The sequence below is a fragment of the Crinia signifera genome, chromosome 2 (assembly GCF_055691185.1).
Source record: "Crinia signifera chromosome 2, ASM5569118v1, whole genome shotgun sequence".
Classification (NCBI taxonomy): domain Eukaryota; kingdom Metazoa; phylum Chordata; class Amphibia; order Anura; family Myobatrachidae; genus Crinia; species Crinia signifera.
The window spans coordinates 181,437,974-181,461,297 of NC_139218.1; the positions used below are offsets into that span (position 1 = coordinate 181,437,974).

General features: G+C 43.1%; 1 protein-coding gene across 1 annotated transcript in view; it reads left to right on the forward strand.

The window, feature by feature from the left end:
- The window catches only part of LOC146058464 (uncharacterized), a 408,664-nt gene that overhangs the window by 10,323 nt on the left and 375,017 nt on the right, over window positions 1-23,324 (forward strand). The gene's annotated exons all lie outside the window — the stretch shown is intronic.

A 23,324-nucleotide genomic window follows, 5' to 3' on the forward strand; every position in this document is an offset into this window, starting at 1 on the left:
AGAAACCACCGTAGTTAATGTTGAGATGAAGACCATCAGCTTTACAGAAATCTACACTAAAACCACAAACTCCATATCCCCTACTTCAATTCAAATTCATGTTGGTGGTGAAGAACCTGAAACCTTTAGTGACCACACAGATACTTTGATTACCACTACTGAAAACAGAAAACCAAACAGAAAACAATTTAATCCTGAGGCATACTGCAGTAAACCAGCAAAGATCAATACCATCACAGAGACATCTGTCAATGCTGAAGAGAGCTGTTCCAGGCAATCATCATCTTCCACCACAACAACCACTACTACCACCGAGGAAGTCATTGTGCTAGGTCCTGATGGACTGTCCAAGTCTTGTGCTTACTAACAATGCTGTTACAGTATATCTCAAGTGCCAACATTATTTTTATTATTTTATTCAAAGAATTATAGCAGACTGCAATATTGTTGCTTGCTAATTGGTATGAAACTTTATTTTATGAGTGTACTGTTGTCATAAGTTAGAAATTAGAAGTTAATAATATTGTAAGATGTACATTTAAGGGGGCTTCAGTAATATTTACATAACACCAGGTTAATGTTGACTATATAATTACCAGTTTAAATCAGGCATAGTCTGCATCTTACAGTGCATAGAACAAAAGATGAAGTATTTTGAACATACCTATCTGAAAATGTCAAGCTTTTTTTGTAATATAATACTGTACATACAATAACACATCTGGTCAGGGCTGGTGCATCCTTCCTGCTTCCACCATCAGCACACTGGGCTCGATTCAGACCTGATCGCAGCTGTGTGAATTTGATACACTGCGCATGTGTATGGGCCGCAATGCGATTGTGTGATTCCTGATAACGAAGAAATCTTGCTACTTTTTTCCTTTGCTAGCCATTCACAAGGTGATTCACAGGAAGACAGAAAAAATGCTAGGCCTGTCTAGGATAATGCAGGTGTTCCCAATGATTTTAGGGGAGGGTGTGTGATATACCTGTAATTATTGCAGCTGCCGAGTAAGTCCCTGGCTACTCCTACAGTAGCTTTTGATGACTGGTGCCCAGTGGACAAATAATTGGTGAGCATCTAAAGAATGGTGTTGCACTTTTTCGCTCAGCTGCAAAGCATTTGCTAGCTGTAAACATCTATTCGCACAGCGTACACAATAATTTAAAAGGTGGGATTTCACTATAGCGGGGTGATATCTAACAGCGATCTGGTCTGAATCAGGCCCACTAATACCTACTTTCCAAAACTTCAGGTGAAAGTGTGGATGTGGTGTCTTACAAGTTCAACACCTGCCGATTGCATTAAGTTCAACATAGATGCCTGTACAATGAGGCCTACACACGACGTAGCGATAAACGGCTCTGACTTAATTTGGCAAGATCACTTAGAAATTAAACATCACACACATCTCTGTGTGTGTAGGGCCCATAGCGGTGCGCATCGCCGGGAGATGTATAACCAGCCTACTGGATAAATCGCTTATAAAGAGACTGCATACTGTATATCCCGTGTTTTGTGTAGTGGGCGATAGCGATCAGTGATCTGCATTAACTTGGTAAGCATAAATCTCCCATACATAATTTACTTGCTTAACTTAAATCTTCCATACTTAATCGCTATGCTTAATCGCTAATGCACATCGCTAGTACTTTCTGGGAAGCTCACTGGGAAACTCTCATGCCGAATCTACCATACTAAGGGCCAGATTCTTTAAGCTTCAAAAGTGAGTGAGTGATAAAGTGGAGAGTGATAAACAGCCAGCCAATCAACTCCTGCCTGACATTTTTCAAACACAGTCTGTGACATGGCAGGTAGGAGCTGATTGGCTGGCTGTTTATCACTCCATTTTATCACTTTTGAAGCTTAGAGAATCTAGCCCTAAATCTCTGGCATTAATATCTACTTGTGTAGACCCCATAAGAGTCATCCTTAATTTTGTGACATTCAGACTCAGGAATGCCCTCCTCCTAGATTTTGGAGCAGCCTAATGGTAGAGCCAGCCCTGATTGCAGTAAAATATTAAATATGAGCTATACACTGAGATTGCCTCATAGTTTAGTGTACTATTTCTCTCAAGCACTGCAAATGTCGTATCAGTAGATACACTGGTGCAAATCTACCATGTATACGAGTATTGGAAACATGCATCATGTTTCATGCCTATTGGCACACTTTGGATTCTTGAATACACATATTACTGTATGATTTATACTTTGTAATACAGAAACTTCTAATATCTATTGATTATAAAACAGAACCTATTTTTATTACTTTACGGTATGTTTGAAATATAAAAGCATTTTGCAGTATTCAAAAAAAAAAATAAGATTATCCAAATTTAAATTTATAATTTACATGTAATCATTACCTGCGGCTTATGATTAATGTACTCTAACTATAGTATTTTCCTATTTTGGTGTTTGATGATATGAATACAGTAGATTTCTTTTTAATATATATATATATATATATATATATATATATATATATATATTTTATTTAAGAGGTTTGAAGATTATTTTAGAACAGGCGAAAACCTGCTTGGAGAGATGACATTTTATGCCAATTTGTCATTTTTAATGAAGCATCTGTCTCATTTCAAATTGTAGCATGAATATTAACTTCTGTTGGAATGATTTGCTTGCATAATATTAATAATCTTAAAGGGTATAAATAAAGGGTCACTTCTTGCACACCCATGTTTGATTGACTATCCATTGGCAGAGTTGTAAACCTAAGTATTGCAGCATTCATCACTGCAACTGAACTTTGCGCTTCTAGCAGCCACTGACATCACCAAATCCAAATTATTTCTCAACCTGCTGTATTTTGCATAAAGTTGAAGTCTGAAACACATCATCTCACTCTTGTTTCCTTCACAGATTTTTCACCTTCTCTATCAGAATGCATACTTTATCTGCAGCAAACCAACTTTCCTCCTTGCCCTTTTTCTCTCAAGCAACCATAAATATTCTAGCAGTAATCAGCTATTGCTTCATCTGGAGCCCTTTCATATTGGGCATAAAATGTACCCAGGGCGCCACTAGTATTTTTGGGTCAGTCCCGGGCATCCCCCCCCCGCTCCGCTCCCACAACCCCCCCACGCACCCGCGCACCCCCCGCACCCGTGCCCCCCCTTTCCCTGGAACTCACCTCAGCTGACCTCTTGGTGAACACACAACACAGGCACAGTGCAGCCTGCAGAGCGCCGAGCCCCTCTGTGTCCTAGGCTCGGCGCTCTGCAGGCTGCACTGTGCATGCCTGGCTGGGTGGCTGCCGGGTGGGGGAGGCGGTGTGCGGGGGTGGGGGTGTCACTGTGGGCAGCTGCTCGGGCCCCTCCAGAGGCCGGGACCCGGGACAGCTGTACTCACAGCAGCCCCCTGTCGGCGGCCCTGAATGTACCTGCATGCCATATCGGGAACCACTTGTCCACCTCATCCTACACTCCTCGTACCATATATTGTGAAGCACATCACTGTATATCATGGTTTCTAAAACCTACAGTACTCTCTTTGTGTTGCCACCTTTAACACACCATTCCTTCATTGTTTCTCATTGTCTCAATCATTCCTTTTCCTCTGAAATCCCCAACATTGGAATTTTTTTTTGAAAAATGGAAGTACTATTTTACATGGGATGTTGCTATGGGAAACCAATCAGATTCTATCTATTATCTTCTAAAAGGTGCTAAATAAATAAGAAATTGATTCTGATTGGTTGCCCATATCCCATGTGGAATATAACTCTCATCTTAGTATATTTCCCCCATTATCTTTGATGATTTCAACATCTAAACACTATCACTACCCAAAACTGTTTACTATTTCAAGCATAAAATTGATAAGTTCTTATATAAATCCTATATTAAGTTATATCTTCTACTGAGTAGAATCGGGCTCAATTTAGTTCTCGAAGCATTCCGTGGCCTGGGACAGATTCATCAGCTGTGCAATGTCTGTGGGGTCTATTTACTAAAGTTTACTAAGCCTTGGAGAGTGACATACTGTATAGAAAGTATAGGGAGTTAAATTACCAACCAACCAGCTACTATCATTTTTCAAATACAGCCTGTTACATGGTGGTTAGGATCTCAAACGTTGGTACTTTATATCTCTCCATGGCTTATTAAATATCACTTTTACACCATCAAAACCTAAACCAGCTCCATCACACTCATGAATCCCCCATAATACAACCATGAGACAGACCCTCTTCATGCACCAACCTGTCAGTGCTCTGCAATAACCTATACATTTTTGAGAGATTTCTGGGATCAAAACTGCTACTCAGTTAGATACATATATACATATATACTGTACTGGCAGACACTAATTTAGTTTAGAGCTATCACTCAGACACATGAAAGGGAGGAGTAATTTCGGTGTGATAATCGGGCCTGATTCGAACCTGATTGCTAGGCTGCGTATGTTCGCAGGCTAGCAAACAGGTAAATGCCACCCGCTGCCTGGCCATATCCTGCTAGCATGCAAGGTGATGTCTACACGAACACATCCACTTGCAAACATCTGAACGGAGGAGAAATTCCATACTTACTTTTCAAATTTCCCACGCACCAAATGAAGCCGTTCGCTCCAGGGGTTTGTGCACGCTCATACTCGTGAACATCAAGGAAAGAGGCCATATTCGTGCAGAATTGGCCCCATTGTTTCTTCTAGCACACTGAATGATATCAGTAAACAGATTTAAAAACTACTGTGGTAGAATTCGGAGATCTCGTTTACACACATTTTTGCAAATATATGGGATAAGCCCCCAGGGCTACTCTGATTATTGTGGTCCCTATTGCTATAGGTAGGTGCAGGGTTTGGCACCCCAACAATCAATACAAGCTACAAAGCCCAGGGCAGAAAAAAACTAGTGTCAATAAGTGTCAGCTAGTGTTTAAGAAGCCAAAGCTATGTATACAAAAGTGATGCAAAAGTGATGAATGGAATAAAAATATTAAAGGAATATTGTTAGTGAGATAATATTAGTAAGTGAGAAGTATTAATTAGAATGGTGTCTCTCGCCACATATTTTGAAAGATGCAGCAGCAAACTCCTATATAGAGAAAAGCATTAAGTCATACTATGCAACAAACTTTACAGGAGACACATCTATAACAACGTAGCACAGATTTTTGAGGGAGGTTTCATGTGTGCTCCTGGGGGGCTGCTTGTTTGGCAAACCTGTAAAGTCTAACCTTAAAGGCTTGATATGCTAATGGAAGAAAAAATGGAGAGCCTAACTTGGCGCCTCCCCTGTATGGACAACTGATGGTTGTAAAATAATGATATAATAATGGAGTGATACTTCCTTTTATGGAGATCAGATGTTCAATTCTTCCAGCTTCTGATGGTAATTCCTCAAGATGTTAACGTCCAAGATATGTGAATAAAAAATTCGAAAAAACAACAATGTGTATAAGCATCCCATCGTCTTATCTGTCACACCTCAGCATGTCAAACCTTAACACTTAACTTATTACTAATTAAACCTGAAATAACGACTCAGAGACTTGGATTGGCAGAAAATTGTTAACTGATTTATTTATCGGGAATTTTATGCTAATTTGATTATTTAAATTAATTGATTGATTAATTAATGGTGGCCAAAAAAGAACGGCTATTAACTAGAACTCCACCCCAACTACCCACGTGACTTGCCTAACTCACAAACTAGCGGTATCCAACTCAACCTCACTGCATTGACTGCCCACCCAGCCGGGTGGGGTCACTGACCCCGACACGGGTGTTACAGCAACAGGCCTAAGCCAATGAGAGGTGAGAGCACCGAGACAAGCCAAATACTCAAGATCAATAACTAATGTAAACTTAATTTTACTAAAACCTGCCGTTCTTTCCCGCCTATCAGCTAACGCGATGAAACAACCACTCCACCCCCACCAAAAATCCCAAAATTGGGGAGGGCGGGAGGGAAATTCAGCAGGAAGAAGAGGAATCCTCCTCCCCTTCCTGCCCCTATACCTATCCCACAGTTAACCCATGTCCAACCCACCCAGGCTATTGGGTCCCCGAGTCACATGCTTATCAGTGTGACACAGACTGGGGACGCTTAATCCACTACATGCCTATTGCAGGCACTACGTTATTCTATCTGCCACATAAAATATTTTCCTCTTTTCAGTATGGTGCACAACGGAAAGAGTGCGCACCTAACTTACACAATATGAGTTGGTAAAACACATATAAAAGTATGTTTGTTAATGTTGATAATGGGTAGCGTACCCCAGGGGCTGGCTGGCAAAGTTTAGCCTGGGGGGCATGCACAAAGGACAGGCCCATGAGTGGCCGTCCATCCTCCACCTCGCATCTACATATATACATGCACCGCCTCTCACATACGTACAGCACCCCTATCATACATACATATACCGGCACTCTCATACATACAACATCACTTTGATACATACAATCTCCGGCACTCTCATACATACATACATACGTACGTACATACTCTGGCACTCTCATACATACATACTCTGGCACTCTCATACATACACCATCACTTTGATACATACTCTGGCACTCTTATACATACATACTCCGGCACTCTCATACATACATACATACTCCGGCACTCTCATACATACATACATACATACTCCGGCACTCTCATACATACATACATACTCTGGCACTCTCATACATACATACATACTCCGGCACTCTCATTCATACATACGTACGTACTCCGGCACTCACATACATACTTACTCCGGCATTCTCATACATACTTACATACATACATAACATACATACTCCAGCACTCTCATACATACATACTCTGGCACTCTCATACATACATACATGCATACATACATACATACATACATACTCCGGCACTCTCATACATACATGCATACATACATACATACATACTCCGGCACTCTCATACATACATACATACATACATACATACTCTGACACTCTCATACATACATACATACATACTCTGGCACTCTCATACATACTGTACATACTCTGGCACTCTCATACATACTGTACATACATACTGTACATACATACACTGCTGCTCTCATACATACATACATACATACATACATACACTGCTGCTCTCATACATACATACATACATACATACATACATATACTGCCTCTCATATCAATCTAATCATATATACATAAACACACCTTATTCAAATCCATACATATATATAACACCACCATCCCCCCTCCCCAACAATACAACAAAACGGCTCCATAAACAATTACAAAACACCAACTACTCCCAATACAACATTAGTGCGGCTCCATATGTATATACAAACACCCCCTTCCCTGCCCTCCGCAGTCTCACTCACTCACTGACACCACCTTCCCATTCAGCCACTACTCCAGTGTGCAAGAAAGGGCTGAGTTACCGCTGGGCTGGCTGTCTGCTACCATCCGATATTCATGGTGCAATTTTACGTCCATGCACTGTAATACTGTATAAGTGACCCGGGCCGTGCACGCTCTGTAGCAGCCTCCTGCACTAGGCATGTCCTCAGTGCAGGAGGCCGGCGGCCATGTTTCTGGAGACCAGAAACCAGACTGGTCAGCCGTGGCTGCAGCAGCAGCCTCAGAGCAAGCAAGGCGGCCCGCACACAAATCAATTGAGCGGCCCGGGGGGCACATGGCACCCTGCCCCCCGGCCCAACCCGCCCCTGGCGTACCCGTACTCACGGTGTAAACGCTTTTCTCACTCGCATAAAGGTATCTTTAGATTTTCATGTATAAAAAATATTTATTTTGACAAAAGACAAGATAAAAATTATTGTGGGCACAGGCGAAGAAGCAGGGTCCTGAGGCTGTTGGAATGGCCCACAAATGAACTTGATCCGGACAAGAACAGATGCTGAACAACAAACAAACTCACCCCAAGAATGTATAAAAACAGCAGTCAGCTCTTCAGACCAACATGTTTCGGGACCACCTGTCCCTTTATCAAGGTGAGAGTGACTGCTGAACAAGATCTGATAAATACCCTTTTCCGGGTGTACTTCCAGTTCCGGGGGGGGGGGGGCGGGACTTCCGGTGCACGTATTACATAAAAAGTCACAAATTATTTTACAGTAAACATAATTTATAGTGCAAATACTGTTCATTAAATATTTGTGTATAGTGGGTTCCTATCCCTGTGTCCAAAAGTCTGGTCAAACTGTGCAGCGGCGCTAGATCACATCACCTGACCGGAAGTCAGGTGTGCTCCGGCGTCCTCATGGTCTCATCCTCGCGTCTGGAAGTGCATCTCCGCAATGCCGAAAGTCTGAGTGTCCTCTGCCGCCGCTTGCTTGCCGAGGCCTGGCTGGAAGTCAGGTGTACCATGGCGTACTTGTGGTCTCCCCGTCACAGCCGGAAATCCATCTCGGTAATACCGGAAGTCGCTGCCCCGTGCTTACTGAGGTTTAGCCGGAACCGTTGTGTTTGGATTACCGGAAGTTCAATCTTCACAGTTGCCGATTACTTAGCTTTCTTATGGTAAAGATGTGTTTATCCAGTTCTCTATAAAAAATGTGCAATAGTTCAGAGAATTGACTTATTTCTGCCATAACTTTAAAAAACACTTCCATCTTTAGTGTAATAGAGTGGAGAAGAATAGAATGGAGAAGATACATCGATGATGTGATCATAATATGGGAAGGAGATGAAAACACACTACAGGAATTCACCCGCACATTAAATAATGTTAACGGTATAACGTTAACTGAAATAAATTGGATAGTGGAATCTCTCTCAAAAGGGAAAGCACCAGGTACAGGCGGACTGATTAACAACTTCTATGTGACAGTTAAGGATCTAGTGTCACCAAAATTACTTGAACTATATAGTTCAGTCTCGGACCAAGGTGTATTCCCACTGAAATGTTAGAATCACAGACAGATAGTGACAATCCCTAAACCAGGGAAAAATCCAGCACTCTGTAACAACTATAGGCATAGTGCACTAATAAAATGGAGATGTGAATATATACGCTAAGTTAATAGCCTTACGCCTAGCCCCTTTACTTTCCTCACTGATCCATAGAGATCAAGTAGGGTTTATATCTGGCACACAGGCGTCAGATAACACCAGAATAGTATTTGATGTGTTGGACAGCGATAAGACCCCAGGAACTGACCTTATTCTGCTTTCTCTGGACGCAGAGAAAGCGTTCGATAGATTAAATTGGCTTTATATGCGGACAGTCCTGGAAAATCCAGTTTGGATTAACAGAGCGTATCTTAACATCCATTATGGCCCTATACGGTACTCCCTCTACCAGGGTCTTTAGTAATGGGTTTCTATCAGAGGTGTTTCCTATTACCAATAGAACCCCGCCAGGGGTGCCCCCTTTCCCCACTTATATTTGTTTTAGCCACTGAGCCATTAGCTAATAAAATAAGAGCAGATCATACTCTCCCCGGTTTACAGATTGGACAAAGTATTAATAAATGATGTCTTTTTGTGGACGATATACTACTTTTTGTAACAGATCCCCTTGTTTCCTTACCAAAGATACACAATATCCTAGATGAATATAGTAAGGTATCATTTTATAAGTTAAATACAACCAAAACAGACGCATTACCTATTAATTTGACAGATAATCTGGTATCTACCTTAAAGGCAATATACCCATACTATTGGAGGGCTACTTCTATTCCATATCTAGGCGTTTATATCCCCTATAAATCTAAGATGGTGTTTGAAGAAAATTGCCCAAAAATGATTGACCAATGACCAAAGATGAATCTTACATCCCTTACTAACTCATGGTTAGCATACAACATCTCTTGGTTAAGAAGGCTGTCCGCATTTAAAATGATGGTACTTCCAAAACTCTGAAATGTATTTTTACAGTACAATACCGTACTCCATCCCTTGTCAATGGATAGCTAAATGTCAAACTCTAACAAGGAAATATGTATGGAAAAACCACCCACCCAGGTTAGCAAAAAAAACCCATATGGTATTATCAAAATGCAGGGGAGGTTCAGCCCTACCAGATCTAGACCAATACAGGGAGGCATGTGCGTTAGCTTAGATGCAGGATTGAGGATTGGTTTAAAGAGTCCCCTTTAATGGGGTGGGTGGCAATTGAACAAGATAGCTGTGTGGGATTTTCCCCAAGGGACCTTTTGTGGGTTCCACAGACAATGAGACAAAGTAAGACACAGCTTCTGGAACTTCCGGTGCGGCATGTGAGGAGTAAGCAGCGTCTCCTCACAGCACCGCCGTCTCTCCAGCTTTGGATTTAAACCAGTCGTCCAGACCCAGAAACCGCTCTTGCTCCCCCTGGAGACCTGAGGCAGCGATGGACCAGTTTTTAGAGCCACAGACCACCGCTAAGCAGCCCCCGGCCCCCCAGCCACAACGCACGGAAAAGAGACGCGTTGAACAGAACATGGCGTCTTCAGCAGACAACGCCCAAGGGACCCCTGTGCCTAAGAAACCTAATGGATTCTTCAATAAAACATCCAGATACCCCAGACAATGTGGGCATAATAGGGGCAACGCCACTTAACCAAGGGGAGCTAATAGCTGTTATTCAGGCATCCATGGCCCTGCTTTTACAACAAGAGGTAAGAGACATTACTGAGCAGATTAGCCTCTTAACAGAAAGGCTGACTGAAGGTGAGGCACAAATCAGCTCTAACATGGATGATATACAGGCAGTGCACAAATTTGTCAAAGCACTTTCTAAAGGAAACAGGCAATTAACAGAAAGGTTTAGAAAACATAGAAAATAGGATGAGAAGAAACAATCTCAGGATTACGGGCATCCCAGAAACTGTTAAAGGCCCGCAATTAGAGCACTTTTTCCGAAACACCATACCGAAGTCCTTACAACTAGAATCTATCTCTAATTAAGTTGTGGTGGAAAGGATACACAGGATGGGGGCTATTACTACCCAAACACCCACTAGACCGAGGGTTATCATCTTGAAAATATTGAACTATTTGCACAGACAAGCAGTCTGGACAGCATCTAGGAAAATAAACCCAGTCAAATGGGAAGGCCATGTTATGAGGATTTTCCAAGACTTTTCTAGTGAAGTAGCTAAGGCTATAAGAGCGTTCACACCAATATGTGCAGCTATGATACAGTCAGAATGTCGATTTTACATGCTTTTTCCAGCAAGACTCAGGATAATCACTGACAGGTCCACAAGACTTTCTTGATGCAAAAGCTGCGAAAACCTTTTTTGATTAAAAAGCGACCAGATGACATACCTGACCACCCGAGTAAAAAACCGGGATGAAAAGGAGTCAAAGTTGGGATCGGGATGATTGATTTTGTCACCTTAAGTGCTAAATATACTTAAGGGTTCTCCTTAGTATTCTGTGTCATGACCACCATGTCTGCCACCCATGCCTCCCACACTGAGGCGCCATGATGCTGTGAACTCTGCCTGGGCCTTGCTGGACACGCTGCCTGGAGTGTACTGCACACACTTCCTGGTTCTGAAACCTGTCGCCTTCGATGGCGGTGGCCATCTTGTTGGTTTCTCCAACCAGGCTGCACTACCAATTACCTTCAGCCGATTACAGTGCAGCTCTCTTTTTAAATAATGACCAGCTGGGCCAAACAGTCAGTCAGTACAATGATGTCCTTTCCCTAGGCATCTGACTCCCACTCCTGCTGAAAGCGCTGCTGCCTGTCAGCTATCTCCAGACTAAATCCACTCCTGCTCGCCTGCTGTGAAGACCATCCACCTGCAGAACCCTGCTGCCGCCTCTACGGTCCGGACAAGGTTAGCCCCCCAAAGGGGATCACCCTTTCCTCACCTGATGGTTACTTCCACTGCAACTCCCCTTGGTCACAGCTACTCAGGCCTGCTGCAATACTTCCCGGATTCATCCTATCAACCATCCAACCATCCAATCTTCCAATCATCTAACCATCCAACCGTCCAATCACCCAATCGTCCAATTTTCCAATCATCCAATCGTTCAATCGTTGCGGCCTGCCTGAATCACCAGGAAGCTGCCCAGGAGCAGGTCTTTCATGCCCTCCAGGACCTGTCTAAAAGACTGGACAATATACAGACCACTTTGAATCAAGGGTCAACTCCTACTCCAGCGTCATCGCCCAGACCCATAGTTTCAAGGACAGGAGTCACAGCTCATCTCCAGTTATCTACTCCAACCAAATTCGACGGCAATCCCAAAAACTGAAGGGGTTTCATAAATCAATGTGAAATTTATTTGAACTCCAATCCTTGTATTTCCCTACAGACTGGACCAAGGTTGCCTATGTGATATCGCTACTTACCGGCCCAGCCCTCAATTGGGCATCTCCCTTATGGGAAAAAGCAGATCCACTGCTGTCAGACTATGCTCGATTTATCAGTACTTTTAAAATTTCTTCGATGAGCCAGGTTGAATTAGTTCTGCTGCCACTGAGATACTACGCCTACGTCAAGGTTCCAGGACAGTGGGTCAATACCTTATCCAGTTTAAAATTCTTGCAGCTGAGCTAGCATGGAACGAGGAGGCTCCTCGCAGCCTTGCTGAATGGCCTCGCCGACAAAATTAAAGATGAACTAGAGACCTGCCTTCCAAGTTGGAGGATCTAATCTCCTTATGCACTAAGATCGACTTAAGACTCAGAGAGAGACATCAAGAGAAAAGTCAAGCATCTCCTAGTCGGCATCTACCTATACCCAAAACTCTGCCACTACTGACGGAAGAACCTATGCAGCTTAAACGTTTCAAGTTGTCCTCAGCCGAACGAAGATGTCGGCATGATGAACATCTCTGTCTCTATTGCGCTGATCCTTAGCATTCTTTTCATACCCCCACTATCCACGTCGGTGTGGAGTTGAGAATAGAAAGTGTGGCGAGCACAGCGAGCCACTGAGCCCGAAGCATGGCGAGCGTAGCGAGCCCCGCGAGGGGAGGCGGACACCTGTGAAGCCCGTGAGGGGACGCGGATACCTGTGAAGGTATCCGCGTCCCCTCGCGGGGCTCGGTGGCTTGCTGCGCTCGCCACACTTTCTATTCTCAACTCCACGCCGACGTGGATAGTGGGGGTATGAAAAGGTCGTAGGACGCGTACGCCCGCCCCTCGCGGGCTCGCTGCGCTCGCCACGCTTTGGGTTCGCGTTGATAGTGGGGGTGGTACAGCCTCAAAAATGCCAGTTGGGGGCCATTGAACATGTTTAATACTAATTCCAATGCATTTGGATGCTTTTCAGTGCAAAATCGTATGCGATCGCATGCAATGCGATGCAATTTTTTCGCATACGATGGCCATCGTGGGAGCCGTGATACTCCACAAGTACCTTCAAGTATCACTACAAGTCAAACAACAGCTCCGACATTTACCAGCACTCCTGGACTCAGGAGCAGCGGAAAGTTTCATCACGGCTGATGTCATCAAACGTTGGCAATTATCTACTGTTCCCCTTCAGCGTCCAGTACAGTATATCTAACAGCTGTGGATGGGAGTCGTATATTAGGTGAGACTGTTACTTTGCAAACCCAACCTTTAACCCTACAAATCGGTCTGTTGCATGTAGAAAAAATACAGTTTCTTGTCATACCCAAGTCAACATACCCAATTGTTTTGGGCCTCCCCTGGTTACGTGCCCATAACCCTAGTATCAATTGGGCCTCGTCCCAGGTCTTGGCGTGGGGTGCATCCTGCACAAAGTCCTGCCTTAAAACGGTGACACCATCCCGTCAAGTCACCCTCCAAATCCCAGAAGGTTACCTACCTCATTTAGGGCCTTATTTTGGTTCATTCTTTCTGACAAAATCCTTCTTAGATGGGCAAAACCATGTGCACTGCAGGTGGGGCAGGTGTTACTTGTTCAGAGAGAATTAGATTTAGGTGGGGTTTTACTGCAAAGTGAGATCTATATTGCAGTGTAAAAATAAAGCAGTCAGTATTTTCCCTGCACAGAAACAAAATTACTCACCCAAATCTAATTCTCTCTGCACATGTTACATCTGCCCCCCTGCAGTGCACATGGTTTTTTCCATCTAAGAAGGATTTTGTCAGAAAGAATGAACCAAAATAAGGCCCATAGAGACTTCGCTGACGTATTCTGCAAGAAAGCTACTGACCAATTACCTCCTCATCGTCCATGGGACAGTCCTATCGAATTGCTACCAGGCAAAAATTCTCCACAAGGCCGTACGTACCCATTGTCCATGCCAGAAACACAAGCAATGTCAGTGTTCATAAAAGAAAACCTCGCCAAAGGGTTCATCCGTCCTTCATCCTCTCCTGCTGGGGCTGGGTTTTTCTTCGTTAAGAAAAAGGATGGAGGGTTGCGGCCTTGTATCGATTACCGTGGCCTGAATTAAATCACCATTAAGAATCGTTACCCACTGCAACTTATTACAGAATTGTTCGATCATATTAAGGGAGCCACCATCTTTACTAAGCTAGATCTACGCGGAGCCTACAATCTTATCTGCATCCGGGAAGGAGATGAATGGTAAACTACTTCAATACTAGAGATGGACATTATGAGTATCTCGTTATGCCTTTTAAGTTGAGTAATGCTCCCGCAGTTTTCCAGTCCTATATGAATGAGCTATTTAGAGACCTTCTGTATAAACATGTTGTGGTTTATCTCGACGATCTTCTTATATTTTCCAACAGTCGTCAGGAGCATCAAGAACTCGTCAGAGAGGTACTGTCACGCCTTAGAAAAAATCTTCTCTTATGTAAGTTGGAGAAATGCATTTTCGAGGTGTCTTCTATACCCTTCCTGGGATATATCGTGCCAGACTCTGGTCTAGAAATGGATCCAGCCAAAGTAGAGGCAATTCAGTCATGGCCTCAGCCTCATACTCTCCGAGGGGTCCAAAGGTTCCTCAGATTTGCGAACTACTACAGAAAATTTATCATAGGATTTTCTACAATTGTTGCCCACATCACTGCGCTCACTCGTAAAGGTGCCATACCCTCTAAATGGAATCCTGAAGCTTCCAAGGCTTTTATCACTCTCAAGAGAAAATTCATCACATCACCAGTGCTGGCCCAACCAGACGTCACTTTGCCTTTTACATTGGACTTTTTTCAAAAAGATTCTCATCGGCTGAACAAAATTATGTCATAGGGGATCAGAAATTATTGGCCATCAAGATGGCACTAGAAGAATGGCGTTATTTATTGGAATGGGCAGTTCATATTATTAATGTTGTTACCGATCATAAAAATTTGCTTTATCTAAAAAATGCACAATGTCTTAATCCTCGGCAGGCCAATAGGTCCATTGAGGCCACTCTCGATCCCACAGGGACCGTGGACTCATTTGTTGATGGACTTCATTACAGATCTACCATCCTCAGATGGTTATAGTACCATATGGGTGGTTATCGATCGATTCTCGATAATGGTGCATTTCATACCTCTGAAGGGGTTACCTTCAGCTCCCAAGCTTGCTGATTTGTTTATTAAAGAGATCTTCAGAGTCCATGGACTACCCAAAGAGATTGTGTCCGATCGACAGTTTGTGGCCAAATTCTGGAGAGCATTGTGAAAAGTCCTCAAGATTCAACTCAACTTTAGTACAGCCTATCATTCACAATCTAATGGCCAAACGGAAAGAGTCAATCAGGATGTAGAAACATTTTTAGGTTTACATGTGTCCTCTTCTCAATATGATTGGGTTGAGGTATTGCCATGGGCCGAGTTTGGCCATAACAATCAGTATCACTCGCCTGCTTCTTCTACTCCTTTCTTTATTAACTATGGCTTCCATCCCAAGGTTCCTGATTTCCAGCGGCTTCCTTCGACATCTGTGCCAGCGGTAACCTTGACTCTCCAGCAACTGCGTCACCATTTGAGAAAGGTCAGGAATTCCTTGGTCAGCGCCTCAAAAAATTTGCAGATAGAAGAAGAAGAGCAGTTCCAAATTTAAAAGTAGGTGATATGGTATGGCTGTCCACACTGAATCTTCGCCTTCGTGTCCCCTCAATGAAGTTTGCACCGCGGTTCATCGGTCCTTAAATTACCTCATTATTTAAGGGTTCCCAACTCTTTTCATGTCTCCTTACTCAAACCATTGATTCTAACCAAAGATCATTCAAGTCTCCCCAAATCTCCTAAAGTCTTTACTCACAGGAGCGTGGAATATGAAGTGGCTCGCATCCTGGACTCTCGTATAAGGTACAAGAGACTCAAGTACCTGATCAACTGGAAAGGATATGGCCCAGAAGAGAGATCTTGGACCAATGCCACAGAGGTACAAGCACCCAAACTAATCAAAGATTTTCACAGGAAATGTCCAGCTAAGCCTAAGGAGTGTCCTGGGGCCACTCGTAAAGGAGGGGGTGCTGTCACGACCACCATGTCTGCCACCCATGCCTCCCACACTGAGGTGCCATGATGCTGTAAACTCTGCCTGGGCCTTGCTGGACACGCTGCCTGGAGTGTACTGCTCACACTTCCTGGTTCTGAAACCTGTCACCTTCCCTGGCGGCGGCCATCTTGTTGGATTCTCCAACCAGGCTGCACTACCAATTACCTTTAGCCAATTACAGTGCAGCTCTCCTTTTAAATAATGACCAGCTGGGCCAAACAGTCAGTCAGTACAATGATGTCCTTTCCCTAGGCATCTGACTCCCACTCCTGCTGAAAGTGCTGCTGCCTGTCAGCTATCTCCAGACTGAATCCACTCCTGCTCACCTGCTGTGAAGACCATTCACCTGCAGAACCCTGCTGCCGCCTCTACGGTCCGGACAAGGTTAGCCCCCCAAAGGGGATCACCCTTTCCTCACCTGACGGTTACTTCCACTGCAACTCCCCCTGGTCACAGCTACTCAGGCCTGCTGCAATACTTCCCGGATTCATCCTATCAACCATCCAATCTTCCAATCATCCAATCATCGAACCATCCAATCATCCAACCATCCAATCGTCCAACCATCCAACTGTCCAAGCGTACAATCACCCAATCATCCAATCGTCCAATCGTTCAACCATTCAATCATCCAATCTTTCATTCAATCTTCAATTCAATCATCTCTTCAAGTAAATCCTTCAAATCAACTATTCAAGTTTACGTTTATTCTTCAAATCTACACTTCAAGTCATCTTCAGTTTTCAACCTCGTTATCCATCCACTACGAACTTTACAATAAGTTCTATATATCATTGACTCTGGTTATTTCATATCTTCAGTATTACCTTTGTGCCACAGTTCATCTTCTGTATCGCAGTATCTTTATTAAAGCTGGTTTTCTTGTATCCAATTGCATCCCTCCCTTCTGTTGTCTATGCAAAAACCTTACATCAAGGCACCTAGCCTCCATTACACTCCAGCTGGTGCTACTGCTAGCGTAACATTCTGCTTGATATGGGTCACTATGCAAGATGTTACTTGTTTTTTGGGAGTTTAGTTTGGTTATCATATCTAAGACTATTGCTAGAGGGTCGTTAAATTCTTTGAATGTTAACTCAGAAGCTGGAGGGCGACACTGCTTTGAAAGTTTTTCTCGGTATTCTTTCAAAATAGTTTATGCTTAAAAGGTATAACTGGTAGATTATATCTAAGAGTTGCTACGGAAGTCTATGTTATGGTTTCAACACTGTTTATCGCTGCAAATGTATATAAGTTCTGTCCCCCCCTATATGTTAGATTGTCTTGTGGATGTCTTTGGCTAAGTGCACTGTTTGTCTTCCTAACGTGTTTACCCTTCCCACTCCCCAATAGGATGCTTGAGTGCTCCCTAGGGTGCACGGACAGGCGCTACCACGGGTGCTGAGCCAAGAGCAGCCACTTAATATAGGGGTAGTCAGCCCTAAAATGTCAGAATACAAAAGAAAAAAGGAAGTGGCGCTGGTATTGATGAAATAATCACAAGATATTTAATATTGTTTAAAACAACATTGCATGTGGCAGTTATGTACAAAATTACCATAAAAAATATACAATGAGAAAATACATATGACAATAAAATTGATATAAAACAATATAACTGGACCAGAGGCTGAATACGTGTGGACCCAATGAATACAGTTCGGAAGGGAATTTTGGTTAATTGAAAGGTTCAGATAACCCTATGGGCTGATAGTTACCACTGGTGGCCGTTGTCATCAAGTTCCAGAACTTGTAATGGTCCTCAAATTGGTGCGACTGTGAGACCTCGGAGGGTCCAGGCCCCTGAGATGTAGTGGGGTGGGCAGCTGATGGATAGCAGTAAGGTGTCTCTCACGTCGCTAGAGGCTCCAATGGGAAGAGATGACCATAAGCAGGTGTCCTCAGGGTTGGTGGCTTTTAAGACCGGCTGGTCAATGATCTCAATGGTGTGAGACCAACCTTGATTGCTGCTTGAGATTCTGGTTTGCGTTGTGCCAGAGATGATGCCCCGCTGGTGCGGGATGTTCAAGAGTAAAGTGGCTCTTGGAGTGGAATTGAGCGGCCCAGGGTATAGGGAGTCAGAGTGGAGGGTCAAAATGGGGGTCAGCTTGTCCTGGTCCAGGTAAAACCTAACCAATCGGTGGTGGAGAGGGTGGCTGTGACGTAATATTGTTATGTAGTTACTATGGTGACCGGCTGCTTGTCCAATCACCAGTTGGAACGGTCCGTCACATGACGCCGTATTGCTGAACCCGAAAGTTCGGGCGTCCGGCATGACTTCCGACTTAACAATTTATATTATTTACCAAAGCAGTACTCTCTTCATCTTGAGACACTATGCAGTATTCTCATACTACAGTACTCTATTATTTAACTATTATTTATTTATATATACGTGTCCCTTTATTAATATGAAGCTCACCATGCCCCGATTATACAGATACAGGTTAGCAATTGACTCGCTATCTGGAGACAAACCAGAGCGAGTCTTGGTGCGCATAAGTCACACCATGTGACCAGACTCCCTCTTAGTCTAAACGAGGCGTGCAACTAACGCCGGACGCCCGAACTTCCGGGTTCAGCGATACGGCGTCATGTGACCGGACCGTTCCAACTGGTGATTGGACAAGCAGCCGGTCACCATAGTAACTACATAACAATATTACGTCACAGCCACCCTCTCCACCACCGATTGGTTATTTGTTACTTCTCCTGTCAAACGAACGGTTGTTTAAAATTCAATGAAAGAATGCTCGTTTTTATAACCTTTTATGCCAATATATCTCCTTATGTTAATTATTTACATTTGCCTTCTGTTGATATTTGTTTCTTATGGTTTTTCATAGATGTAAGTGTTACACAGGTGTTAATCGTTAATTACCTTCATAGGGGTATATAAACCCCATGATGAGCAATACTCAGTCTACCTTTGAAAAAGCTGCACCCCTACAAGCAGCGAAATGCGTCAGGTTTTACCTGGACCAGGACAAGCTGACCCCCATTTTGACCCTCCACTCGGACTCCCTATACCCTGGGCCGCTCAATTCCACTCCAAGAGCCACTTTACTCTTGAACATCCCACACCAGCGGGGCATCATCTCTGGCACAACGCAAACCAGAATCTCAAGCAGGAATCAAGGTTGGTCTCACACCATTGAGATCATTGACCAGCCGGTCTTAAAAGCCACCAACCCTGAGGACACCTGCTTATGGTCATCTCTTCCCATTGGAGCCTCTAGCGACGAGAGCGACACCTTACAGCTATCCATCAGCTGCCCACCCCACTACATCTCAGGGGTCCAGGCCCTCCGAGGTCTCACAGTCGCACCAATTTGAGGACCATTACAAGTTCTGGAACTTGATGATAACGGCCACCAGTGGTAACTATCGGCCCATAGGGTTATCTGAACCTTTCAATTAACCAAAATTCCCTTCCGAACTGTACTCATTGGGTCCACACGTATTCAGCCTCTGGTCCAGTTATATTGTTTTATATAAATTTTATTGTCATATGTATTTTCTCATTGTATATTTTTTTTATGGTAATTTTGTACATAACTGCCACATGCAATGTTGTTTTAAACAATATTAAATATCTTGTGATTATTTCATCAATACCAGCGCCACTTCCTTTTTTCTTTTCCACTCCCCAATAGGAATGCTATCGATAAATTGAATATAGGTATTTTATGCCAGTGAATATAGGATCGCCGAACATTAGGGGCATACACACGCCAGCAAAGAGGCGTAAGCTGCTGACATACTTGAATAAACAAGGTATAGACATAATCTGTCTCCAAGAATCCCACTTAATGCCTGATGAAGTTAAGAAACTTCAAATGCTGAATTGGGTTGTGCTTGGGTCAGCTCATTACAATTCAAAGTCTAGAGGAGTGATAACTATGGCTAGACGCTCACTTAGAATACAGGTGTCAGTGGATATAAATGGTAGATATCTATTAATTAAGATGGAATTAGATGGTAATATATTCCACATTTGTAACATTTATGCCCCAACCCAATATAAGAAACAATTTTTTATAGAATTATTGGCTATTCTCCATACAATAGATCCTTCTACTTTAATTATATGTGGGGACTTCAACCTTATATCGTCGCAAATCTAAGATAGATCCCCTCCCCCTAGAAATCCTACAGCCCTCCCTAAACTTGGAATACCCTATTTTATAAAGTCACTTAATTTAATTGATGTGTGGCGCTCACTTTACCCGACCGAAAAGGAATTTACTTGTGTTTCCTTGTCCCATAGTACATGGTCAAGGATAGACTTTATATTTATAGCAGAACCCCTTTTTCCTAAGGCTAAGATGGCCAAAATACACCCCCCCCCCTGTATTGCCGGACCATTGCCTGACTACAATAACTTTGGAAATGCCCAATTCAACCCCCAACAAGCAGACTTGGAGGTTCCCCTCACACCTGGCTCAGACCAAGGGTTTGAAGGAAACATTGTTGACCGCATGGCATAGGTTTTTGGAGGAGAATGGGGGAAGAGGTGGTTCGGGTCCGAGTCTAGCAAATCTGTGGCAAGCAGCTAAAGCTGTTTTAATAGGTAAAGTTATCACCTATGTTTCCAAGGTCAGGAAAAAACAAAAATCCAAATACCTAGAGCTCCAAAGCGACCTTACTGAGGCATTTTCGGCATTTAAACTTTTTCCCAACATAAATACTAGATCAACGTACCAATTAACTAAAACTCAATTTGAGGAATACCTAAGGATCCAGGGAGACAGGTATCTCTTCAATGTACATTCTAAATTCTAAAGGTTTGGTAATAAGGTGGGCTCTATGCTTACTAACTTATTACGTGGCTCTAGGCAAAGGACAGTGGTTCACCCTCTGATGAAAGAAGATGGTTCCGTCTCTACTTCAGATGAGCAAACAGCAGAGGTCTTAAAAACATTTAACAAAAAACTGTATTCACCCCCGCAGATCTCCCGGAATGAACCGATTACTACCCCTCCTATTGAATCCCCCACTTTATTTCAATTGGGTACTACATTTTGGGACTCCCTGCTCTTCCCTAAAATTTCAGAGAAGTTGTTAGTAAGCCCGATTAGTATAGAGGAAGTGTCTTGAAATTACTTGAAATTAGCTAAGGCCCCAGGCCCAGACGGCTACTCCGACAAATTTTATAAGTTAATGGAACCTGAAATTGTACAAACTTTGACGGACTCCTTTAACCACATTGGGAGCCGGGGTGAACTTCCTCTGTACGTCTCGGACGCGATAATTAAAGTCCTGCCCAAGGCAGGTAGAGATCTAAAATTGCCGGGATCCTACCGCCCAATCTCCCTGCTAAATGCAGATTATAAAATCTACACAAAAAATTTAGCAGAGAGATTGAAGCCAATCATGGTTCGGTTCGGTTTTGGGGCCCATTTTGTTTAACATTTTTATTAACGATATTGGAATAGGGTTACTCAGCAATGTATCCATCTTTGCAGATGATACAAAACTTAGCAAAGTCATCAAATCATCAGAAGATGTCACCATGCTTCAAAATGATCTTGCAATTCTAGATGAGTGGGCAAAAAAATGGAAGATGAGGTTCAATGTAGATAAATGTAAGGTTATGCACCTTGGGAGACACAACCAGTGTGCAAGTTACAACCTTAGCGGAGAGGAACTGGGTAATTCCATACTTGAAAAGGATCTAGGAGTCCAAATAGACAGCAAACTGGGATGTAGTGCCTATTGGAATGTAGCTACAAAAAAGGCCAACAAAATTCGGGCATGTATTAAGTGGGGAATGGAAACTAGGGACTCAAGGGTAATTATGCCACTGTATAAAGCATTGGTGAGACCTCACCTCGAGTACGGAGTGCAGTTCTGGGCCCCACACTATAAAAAGGACATCATAGAATTAGAAAAAGTCCAAAGGCGAGCAACAAAGCTTATTAGGGGAATGGAGAATTTAAGCTACGGGGACAGATTAAGCAATTTGGGATTATTTACATTAGAAAAGAGACTTTTAAGGGGGAACATGCTCAACATGTACAAGTATATCAAGAGCCAATATAAGGAACTGTCACACACCCTCTTTTCTACTAGAAAGGAATCTAGGACACGAGGGCATGAGTATAGATTAGAAGAAAAAATATTTCATTCAGCTAGTAGAAAGAATTTCTTTACGGTCAGAACAGTCAAACTCTGGAACTCTCTTCCCAGAGAGGTGGTAACGGCTGGCTCATTAAATGCGTTCAAGGCAAAGTTGTACAAACATTTACTGGAGAAAAACATCCATGGGTACAAATAAGAAATATAGGGGCAGATGTATTAAGCCTGGAGAAGAGATAAACTGGAGATAAAGTGGAGATAACTTGGAAGAGATAACGCACCAGCCAATCAGCTGTGTTTGAAATATGACAGTTGGGATCTGATTGGCTGGTGTGTTATCTTCTTCCACTTTATCTCCAGTTTATCTCTTCACGAGGCTTAATACATCTGCCCCAATTATCTGTCTGTAAAATATCAGAACCTACCAAATCAGCAATGGATATCTATACCAGGTTAAACTAGATGGTCGCAAGTCTTTTTTCAGCCTTACCTACTATGTAACTATGTAAATCATACCGTCTATTATACATAAAGACCAGACCGGATTTATATCTGGCCGTCATTCGACCACGAATGTTCGCAGGGTTCTGGCGGCTATTCAACAGTCTAATAATAGGACAGATAATACAGATAGCCCCCAAATGGTTCTCACGGTCGACGCTGAAAAAGTGTTCAATTTGGTCCTGTGGCCTCATTTATTTAGAACATTATAACTATTCGGATTCCCCTTGGAATTTATATCAACCATTAAAACAATATATACGGCTCCCAAGTCTGCTATAACTTGTAATGGTTTACTGTCCCAATACTGTACTTCCAATTGGGTAGGGGAACTCGCCAGGGATGTCTACTGTCTCCCCTACTATTTGCGATAGCAATAGAACCCCTGGCAATAGCAATTAGACTATC